Source organism: Macrobrachium nipponense, chromosome 27 (genome assembly GCF_015104395.2).
Source record: "Macrobrachium nipponense isolate FS-2020 chromosome 27, ASM1510439v2, whole genome shotgun sequence".
Lineage (NCBI taxonomy): Eukaryota > Metazoa > Arthropoda > Malacostraca > Decapoda > Palaemonidae > Macrobrachium > Macrobrachium nipponense.
Window position 1 is genome coordinate 22137282 of NC_087216.1, and position 10000 is coordinate 22147281.

The following is a 10000-nucleotide window of genomic DNA, read 5'->3' on the forward strand; positions in this document are numbered from 1 at the left end:
GTACATACATACAAACGCATGTATATATACGTGTGTGTGTGTGTGTGTGTGTGTGTGTGTGTGTGTGTGTGGAGCGCACTTGCACGACTCTGTAATGAAAGAACTCTTGGCCAAAGAAATTAAAGTCATTGCTTCGTTGCCTCTTGCCGAGGAACTCATCTGATGAAAGACTTTTGTGAGCGACTCCCACATCTCCACAAACCATAAGTAGAAAGTTTCACCAACAGTCTTTTCCTTATTATAAATTTTCAAAAGACATTCCCCATTCTTTTCGGCAATGGCCAGATTCAAGTATACAGCACTTCGTAAAAACCTACTACTTTCTCTCTCTCTCTCTCTCTCTCTCTCTCTCTCTCTCTCTCTCTCTCTCTCTCTCTCTCTCTCTCTCTCTCTCGGAGGCTTTGTCAATTACATGAATATATAATTGAATAAAATGTTTCAATCATGATCTCATTTGGTTTTACATCTATTTCTTCTATTTCCTTCAGCAGCGTCTCATTTCGAATCCACATCGCCTCTCATTTCAAATCTGTATTGTATCGCTTTTTAAATCGCTATGGTTTCTTATCTTGAATCTGTACTTTTTCTTATTTTAAATCTGTATGGCTTTTCATCTTAAATCTGTATTGCTTCTGGTTTTAAATCTGTTTTGTTTTTCATTTTCAACCTGTATTATTTGTTAATTCAAATATTACTTTTACCTCTGTTGTTTCTTTCTCTCCTGTTTTTCCGCTTCCAATTGCTGAATCTTGTAGCACGTTTACGGTGGCAACATTCGTCTGAGTGGGTTTGAATAATAAATAGATCAATACTCAACATTGCTTTCAATCACAGCACAAACATTAATCGCACAAACTTCATAACGGCAAGGCGATTAGAAAATATAAAAGTTCCATCTTTAAGAATACTACAAACAACATTGGTGGGAATTTTGTTTATGTAATGTTTCTGATGAAAATTCGACTTCATAACGCATAGATCTATCTCAGAATATCTTTTCTCCGTCAAAAAAAGAGAATATAAACGAGTTTACCGCTTCTTCTCTACATCGTCCAATTTCTAATAAGATTCTTTGCCAACGGCTGGGTGAATGGCATTACAATGACACAGAGAAAGAGGTTTTCCCTTTAGTCATGTCTCAATTTCACCCTCATTATATATGAGTACATAATATATATATATATATATATATCCTATATATATATATATATATATATATATATATATATATATATATATATATATATAAATAGATAGACAGATAGAGAGTCAACCACAACACTGTATAAACGATCACTCGGAAACTCTCAACATAAACAATTTTCCTCCCCTTATTAACGGACTGTAATTCCTACGTGATTTCTGCATAATCGCAGCTTTCGTTCCGTGAATGGAAACACCTCGCGATAAACATTCCGCATTTTAACATCGACATTTCTCTTTGCATTTCGTCACGATATTCTTAGGAATACAATCTTCTTCGCATTCCAGCTTTGATTACTGCACTTCGTTCAATTACGCCGTCGCCGGATATGACGATAATGTTTGTGTTAGAACCACTTGCATCATTAGAATGACAAGGTATCGCGAATAGATAACAGAGAAAAAGAAGAAGAAGAAGAAAAAGAGAATGGAAAAATTACTTCCTTGTTTTGACGATGTCCTGTTAAAAGCACTTGTATCAACAGAATAATGAGGTATCCTAAATAGATAACAGAGAAGAAGAAGAAGAAGAAGAAGAAGAAGAAGAAGAAGAAGAAGAAGAAGAAGAAGAGGATGGACAAATAACTTCCTTGTTTTGACGATGTCCTGTTAAAAGCACTTGTATCAACAGAATGATGAGGTAGCTTCAACAGATAACAGAAGAAGACTAGGTCTCCTGACCATATAATAGAAAAGAAGATGGAGAAGATAAACGAATGGCGCCCTTACGTGGATAAAGCGAATGCAGCAAGCAGCGAATGAAAACAAATGGAATAATAATTTAAAATATATCAGAATGAAGAAAAAAAGGATAAAATTCGTAGCGGAAACCCAGGTCTGGGTATCACCCGCAGCAAATAATGAAGGGGATAAATTTACTTCCTACCGTTGGCAGGAATATGAGCATGAGACCGAATCATGAGGCTGGAAAACGAACGAAAGAAAAAGGGAAAATGGAAAAAGAAGAAGAAGAGGAGGAGGAGGAGTACGATGGAGGTTTTACAGATACCTCGTTACTTCTCAATTAGGAAGCGGAAATTTGCCCAAGGGGGAATATATGGCGGCTCCGGCTTCACAGGGGGGACCTTTGTCGTTTGTCTAACAATGAAAGTTTTAGGAAAGCAGGATTAGGGCGATGAATGAAAATGAGTGATGTTATCAGGGCTTCACTTCCATCTCGAATCGATTCATTCTCGGGAGATGCTTCAAGCCAAGGCCCGGCGCCGCTGCCTGAGGCACGAGCCGCAGCATCCCCGGCGCTCTACTCGGCCGCACATGCGTCGATTCCCAGTGGCTATCTGCGCGTTTCTGGGCGAAATAATCGGCCGATCTATCTGCAGTCGAATATCTGACGCCGTTTTGAATGTCTGACGTGAAACTGGATGCGAGTTCCCCGGTGTAGCAGGAAGAAAGAGAGGGGAAAACGTATCGTGCGCCCCTTAGAATCTCGGTGGAGAGCGAAAGAGGCAGGCGTGACCCAACTTCCCCTGCTTCAGTTACCCCTAGGGACGCAGAGGGGTAAGGAGGACCTCTTACACGTCCCTCTCATAGTACAATGACTCGGAGCTCTATACACCGGCAAGGGCTTAGCTCTCCTCTGCTTAGATAACAACTGCAGCCCTCCAGCGACGTCGCGAGGACAGCCAGATCGAAAGGACGACGAGTTCCCCCGGGTGAGGAGACTACGACAAATGTCGCTGAATGTCCTTAGAGTAGAAATCATCTTTAATACTTGATCGTGGAAGCAGCCAGGCTGAAAGGGAAGGCGAAGGGATAAAAGTGGATGTTCGGAAAAAGGATAAGAAAGGGCAAATAAAAGGAGGGAAACCCCAAAGGAAAGTTTTTTTTGTGTGTGTGTGTGTTTTGACGGAGATAAAACAGCTCGGGTATCGTGGCTCAGTGACCCCGAAAAAATATATCCGCCTACGGAAAGATATATAGAAAAGAGCAGAAGAGAAAGACAGAGAGAGAGAGAGAGCGAAAGAGCCACGGGAAGGCGCTCTTTCAAGCAAGATAAATAATGAACAAAGTCTTGGCAACGATTCCAAAAAAGATCAGCGAAAACTCCTCCTCCTCCTTCTCCTCGTCTTCTTCTTCTTCTTCCTCCTCCTCCTCCTACGCCTCCTCCTCCTCCTCCTCCTTTTCCTCCTTTCCTCTCGTCTCTTCTTCCCCCTTCTCCCTCCTCCTCCTCCTCCTCCGCCTCGTCCCATGACGTTTGAAATCTCGTGCGTTGGTCAGGTTCCATTGCCATTGACTCTGACGGTCGAAGTGTCTCGTCGTCTATACGGATCGCGAAAAATGAAACCAAAATAAGAGAGAAAATAAAGAAAATAAAGCGAGGAAGGGGACCGCCAAGCAAAGGGATTCTAAGTCACCGCTCAAGCAAGCACCTGGGAGTCAAGGTAATGTTCAGCTTTTCACTATTCAGCATCGTTCAATAGTTTCCAAGAGCCTCCAATACCACCATCACAATCTTCACTACCATTATACTTATCACTCTCTTCACCTCTCATCCTCAAAAGTACGACGACATTCACGTCAATCTGCAGGAATACTTATGCATCGTGTAGAGAAATCTCGTTCCATTTTTTGCATGAAACCAAAACTGAAATTGGTAGAGAGCATTAGATCCGTTCCCAGGGAAACTAATACGCCATTAGAATCGGTCGCCACCCTCTACCCCCTCGCTGCTCGTCAGTGGGGAAATACTAGAGCCATGAGCGGTACGATTATTGAGCTGCATAGGCGAGATTCATCAGGTAGTTACAAGTGGATTGCATGTCCGGGATGCGGCGAGAAGACACTTCACGAGTGGAGCAGCGGTTACAGTAGGTGGTTAGATGTGCATTACATTGCATCTCGGAAATGCAAAACGGCACTTCACGAATGCAAAAGTGGTTACCTGAGGTGGTTGTAAATGAATTCCACCATCGACACGCAAAGAAACATTTTACGAATCCGGCAGTGGTTAAATTTGCTATCTAGAAGCACATTGCATCTCCGAGATGCAAGGAGGTACGCTATGAATCCAAAAGTGGTTAAATTTGGTAGCTAGAAGCAGATTGCATCTCCGTGATGCATATGGGGACCTTCTGAATGCAAAAGTCGTCGAATTAGCCAGTCATAATCCCACTGCACCTCCGAAATGCAGAGGCACTCTAAGAATGCCAAAATAGTTACAGTCTAGGTGGTTAGCAGTCCATTTCATCTCGGAAATACAAAGAAGCACTTTACAAATGCAAAAGTGGTTTAAAAAGGTAGCTGAAGGCCATTGCATTTCGGAGGTGCATATAGCACTTTACGAATGTAGCAGTGGTGACACCAAGTAGCTAGAAGTAGTACAATATATCTTCGAGATGCAAAAAGGCACCTGCAAATGGGAAAGAGCTGAAACCAGGTAGCTACAAGTCATTTTCATTTCAGAAACGCACAGAAATACACCATGAATGCAACCGTGATTACCCAGCTGTTGGAAGTACTATTGCATCTCGGAAATGCAAAGAAGCACTTTACGAATGCAGCAGTGATCGCACAAGTAGCTAAAAGCACACTGCATCTCTGAAATGAATAGATGCACCTTAAAATGTATTAATGGTTACATTAAGTCCTTAGTTGCGTATTGCATCTGCCGGTAGCAAAGAAAGGCTTCAAGGATGCAACACTGGTTACCTGCTATTACGAGTTTATTTTTTTTAAAGTTCCACAGTAGTACAAGAACACGTCGCAGATTTTCCGATTAAAAGAAAGAAACGTTCTGAAAGCAATAGAGATTTTCTAGCAGCAAGAATTACTTTGCAACTCCGAGTAGCAAAGAATCGTCCTGAAAGTAACAGTAACTAGATCACGTACCGTCAGGAATACCCAATGCGCAAAGTATTTTCCTTTCAAAATACGTGCTCCTCTAGTGAAAATCTTCACTTTTCTGAAACTTCATACGATAGAAAAGTTACATTAACCACTTCAAAGTGAATTCATTCCAAACAGAGAAATATGTTGTGTTTAGGGTTTTTGGCGCTTGATCTGATTCAAAATACCCTTTAAACACACCCAATTTAATCGAATGATTACTTGTAATGCAGTTTGAGAACATTTCAAACATTCATAGTTAAGTCACTCCAGCTGTTCACTTTACACTTTATCCTTTAATGCTGAAAAGCCCTCTGATTTATTAATATCCATTTCCTACTGAATTATGATGTTTATGTGTAAAAAAAAAAAAAAAAAAAAAAAAAAAACACACACACACACACACTTACCAGGATGAATGCATTCCGAATAATCATGAGTTAATGTTAGAAAGTAATTATTATTACAATAAATGCTATCAGTTAAGCCCATTTAAACCTATTGGCTGCTAGATTTACATCGAATTTAAATGAGCATGCTTTTGTGGTCAAGCATGTTAAAAGTTGATGACCTGATTAGATTTTCAAAGCAAAATTCAAATTCTCGAATTTCCACGGTAAAACAGTAGTATTTTGTGAATTTCATCATCTGTCTGAATTACATTTTTTGAGATTAGAGGTAAACTCAAAGAGACATGCGTTGATTTTCAGTCTGATGACCAACAAAATGATTTCAGCCATTTTCTGCTGGAGAGAAAGAATTCAATAAAAAAAAAAAGTAGGTGCTTGTAAATTATACAATCAAATGAAGAAAAAAGCCAACCAATAAAAAAAAACATATCTGAGTGCTTTTCTTGAATAGGCAATATTCCATAAAAAAAAGGTAAGTCCCTCATTATTTCCCTAATGTTATAGTTCGACTATCAAAATTACTAAACTATAAACGAGACGAGCAACTAAAAACATGTTATTTCAGAACTTTCGTTTGCAAAAAGGTTACATTTTCAGTAGAAACCGTATTTTAGGTCTGAAGGAAAGAAAAACTTCCGGCTCAACAGAATTAAAATCTTAAGTATTAAAAATTAAAATCGTAAGAATTAATATCATGTTTCAAAAAATTCCAAAAATGTGTATATACTATTCTCTCAATGAATTCTATCCCGTTGTTTGAATACATTACCATAAGATTGAATAGCTTAAAGTAAAAGCTTGAATGGTCTTTAGTCATATCAAAATCGCAGTATCACTGAAGTTCGCTATTCGTGGGTTTCTTAATTTCAAATAAAATAATTTCGAAATTGACACGATCAAGATGACTCAAATCCGTATTTTTTAATTTTTACGAATATGTAAACGGTTTTTCGGAACAATCACTAATTTCATTCATAATTATGAATTTCGCCTATCCTGATTTACTCAAAATCTCTGAGATTAAAACTAGTCAACGTTAATTACCGAGGTAACACAGGTAAGTCTTCCGCAGGCAATTCAAAATTCTCCAAATATAACGCTGATATTTTGAAGATGAAATCCTCTTTCGTAAATAAAGCCACTAGCAAAATTTAATCCCATTCCATTGAGAGCGATGAATACTGACCAGTGTCAGAATGTATCAATAAGCGATCCAATCCTTCCAGCCACTAGAAAAATTTAATCCATTCCATTGAGAGCGATGAATACTGACCAGTGTCAGAAGTGATCCAATAAGTGATCCAATCCTCCAGCAAAAATAAAATAAATAGACAAATAAAATTTCACTTTCTAATCCGTGACGCAGGTAGCTCCATTTCCATCGCTTTCTGAGGTCGTGAAGCGAAGCGAGAGGAACTGTATCACGGGAATGCAAGTCAAGGAATGAATAGAAAAGTACATCTAAAAACGACTCGTATATATTACGCCTCTTTGAGTTCGGTCAAGTCAAAACAAGTGCATCACCTTTTAGTCTTGATCTGTATGAGCTTTTAGTAATAATAATAATAATAATAATAATAATAATAATAATAATAATAATAATAATAATAATAATAATAATTAATAATAATAATAACACATAAAACGCAACTAATATTCCATATATTTGCTTTCTCTTTGCAAAAGATATTTCAGAGGTAATAAATTATAAGAACTTCGTCGTTTTGTATACGTTTTTTAATAATAATAATAATAATAATAATAATAATAATAATAATAATAATAATAATAATAATAATACCATAAAATCCAATGTTAATCCGTATATTTGTTTACTCTTTGTAATGGATATTTCAAGAAAATGAACTACAACATTCTTTTAAACAAGAAAATCCAGCATTACATAATCAATATAATGCAGTTTATAATTGCCTTGTTTAGTGCATGAGAGATTACAATGAAATATTGTACCGCACTGTATACTGTATAATAAAGTATCGCTTATCGCATCTCTGGGAAACTTAATAGTTTATATGATTGACTGTCTCTGCTATAGTAGAGTGACTGTGCGTAGTCTATTGGAGGCGGTTTCTCGGTACATGTACCAGTGAGAAAAAATGCGTATGAGTGCCCTGTTAGTGTGTGCGAGTGAGATTAATTATGTAAGACTGCCCTGTCTTTTACCAGTCAGTGTGTACAATATAAGTGATATTAATTAATTGCTTCTTTTACCAGTTAGTATGTGCAGGTACAAGTGTGTACAAGTACAAGTGAGATTAATTATGTATGAGTGGTTCTTTTACCAATTAGTGTGTACAATACAAGTGAGATTAATTAAATATGAGTGCTTCTCTTCTAGTTAAGTGTCTACATGTACCAGTGGGAATAACTGCATGTAACTACAGTCTTTTACCAGTGAATGTGTGCCTTTGTTGTCAGTCTGTGATGTCAGGATGTCCTATTGGATAGATACTGGTTACTTTAGTGCTGTAGTTTGTAAGTTTTCTCTTTATTGTTTATAAGTAAAAGGAGAAGATTAATCTCCAGAGACAATGGCAGTTAAATCAAGTCAGTGTATTTTTGGTCTGTGAAGACACGGCGTGCCTCGTAACAGACAGCCGAAGTAAGAAAATGGAATACAGTACGTGTTTCCATACCTTGAGAGAGAGAGAGAGAGAGAGAGAGAGAGAGAGAGAGAGAGAGAGAGAGGACGGCTGCTTTTTCGGGACATAAGGGACAGTGGAGGATTCTTACCCATATTGAGAGAGAGAGAGAGAGAGAGAGAGAGAGAGCACCTGTCGTGACTTCACATCCCGAGGATTTCGCCATTTCCGTTGGAGGGGGGGGGGGGGGGTTGCCTCCGCGTCCTCGGTTGCAATTAATTAAGGCGCGAATGATGAGAAGATTAAACGCCTCCCTTCGCGGATATTGATTCTTTCCAGGATTATTTGAGGGGGAGGGGGGGGGGGAGGGGAACGAAGGGAATGGGGAGGGGAAGTAGAAGGGGGTGGGGAAAAGGGAATAGATAGGGCAGTCGCCTTCATTTAAATGGCAATTGCAAATTTATGAAGAACGGCTACCTGCATAGAGCTGCTATCGGATAATCTCTCTCTCTCTCTCTCTCTCTCTCTCTCTCTCTCTCTCTCTCTCTCTTCTCTCTCTCTCTCCTTGTCATGGTATATATAAATGCTGTAAATAACAAATTAAATCCTAAGTTTAGTTATCTAAATTATTTAATTGATATACATACACACACACACACACACACACACACACACACACACACACACACATATATATATATATATATATTATATATATATATATATTATATATATATATATTATATATATAATTAATGTATAGGTTTATGTTTCTTCATATGACATATAGTATAGCAATTAAAATGTTACTTAAAATAAAACCTTAGTTTCTATATACATATAGAATTAAATGTATAAACTTATTTATATACATATATACACATAAACTCTACAAATCACACACACAAACACACATACCATCCTTAAAACACAGCCTAACCCCTTGAGAAAAAAAAAACACACACACACACAGTCTTGAAAATCCCAATTAGCAGATGAAGCAGAACTCCAAAATAGGCCCCCAGCGTCGTCAGCTGAAAACACCCGATACACGAGCTGCTAATCTTTCCAAATGCCCGGACTGAGCCGGAATGATAAATCCGTGATGGGTATCTGTGATGAAACAGACTGTGATCCTCATCATCATCATCATTATGGTCATTATAGTCATCGTGTTCATTATCTTTTGGAACGTTTGGTCGCGTCGGCGGGTACCATGAGTCGGTCGATGTGGGTCAGATTTTTCTTTTTTTCTTTTTATTTTTGGTTGGATTAAAGGTCCAGTTTTAAAGGAAGTGCGTTTTTTAATTCATGAATGTTTGGTATTTTACGTTATTAGTATTTCTCAAGATGAATGGCTTTATAATGTTTACCTACTATCTATCGCTGATACATAAATATATATATATATATATATATATATATATATATATATATATATATATATATATATATATATATGTATATATATATATATATATATATATATATATATATATATATCGGTATATATATATATATATATATATATATATATATATATATATATATATATAACACATTTGATCTCTAAACACACCTATCAAACATACGTCAGCATACTCTAAAACGTCCACATGTTTTATTTTTAAACACGTCTGCCCCACATGATCAGGCTTACACTAAACCGACCACATACTACTGCATTTCCAAACACAACCACTCGACATAACCCAAAAGATGAACCTAGGTGCATCTCTCGAAGCATCAATATCATTAAAAATAAAAAGAAAAAGCAAACTAAAAATGCACGTAAGATTATTGAAAAAATCGGACTAAAGACCTTATCAACCTCCCCCCCCCCCCTAAAAATAGCCCCTAGGCCCACAAGGAGGGCTTGAGGGAGCAATTCAAGTTCCATTTGAGGGCTTTCGGAGATAAGCCCGAACTGTTTCACAC

At 37.6% G+C, this 10000-nt stretch overlaps 1 protein-coding gene and 1 long non-coding RNA gene across 7 annotated transcripts in view; one reads left to right on the plus strand and one right to left on the minus strand.

The window, feature by feature from the left end:
* LOC135200900 (uncharacterized) overlaps positions 1–10000 on the minus strand; it is a 486387-nt gene that overhangs the window by 54552 nt on the left and 421835 nt on the right. The gene's annotated exons all lie outside the window — the stretch shown is intronic.
* LOC135200898 (glutamate-gated chloride channel-like) overlaps positions 2574–10000 on the plus strand; it is a 292745-nt gene continuing 285318 nt past the window's right edge. For 2 of the 6 annotated variants that reach the window (XM_064229646.1, XM_064229648.1), the window contains exon 1: positions 2574–3605. The gene's annotated coding sequence lies outside the window, so the exon portion shown is untranslated. The remainder of the gene's footprint in view (positions 3606–10000) is intronic. The other 4 variants (XM_064229650.1, XM_064229645.1, XM_064229647.1 and 1 more) reach the window with 4 other exon arrangements.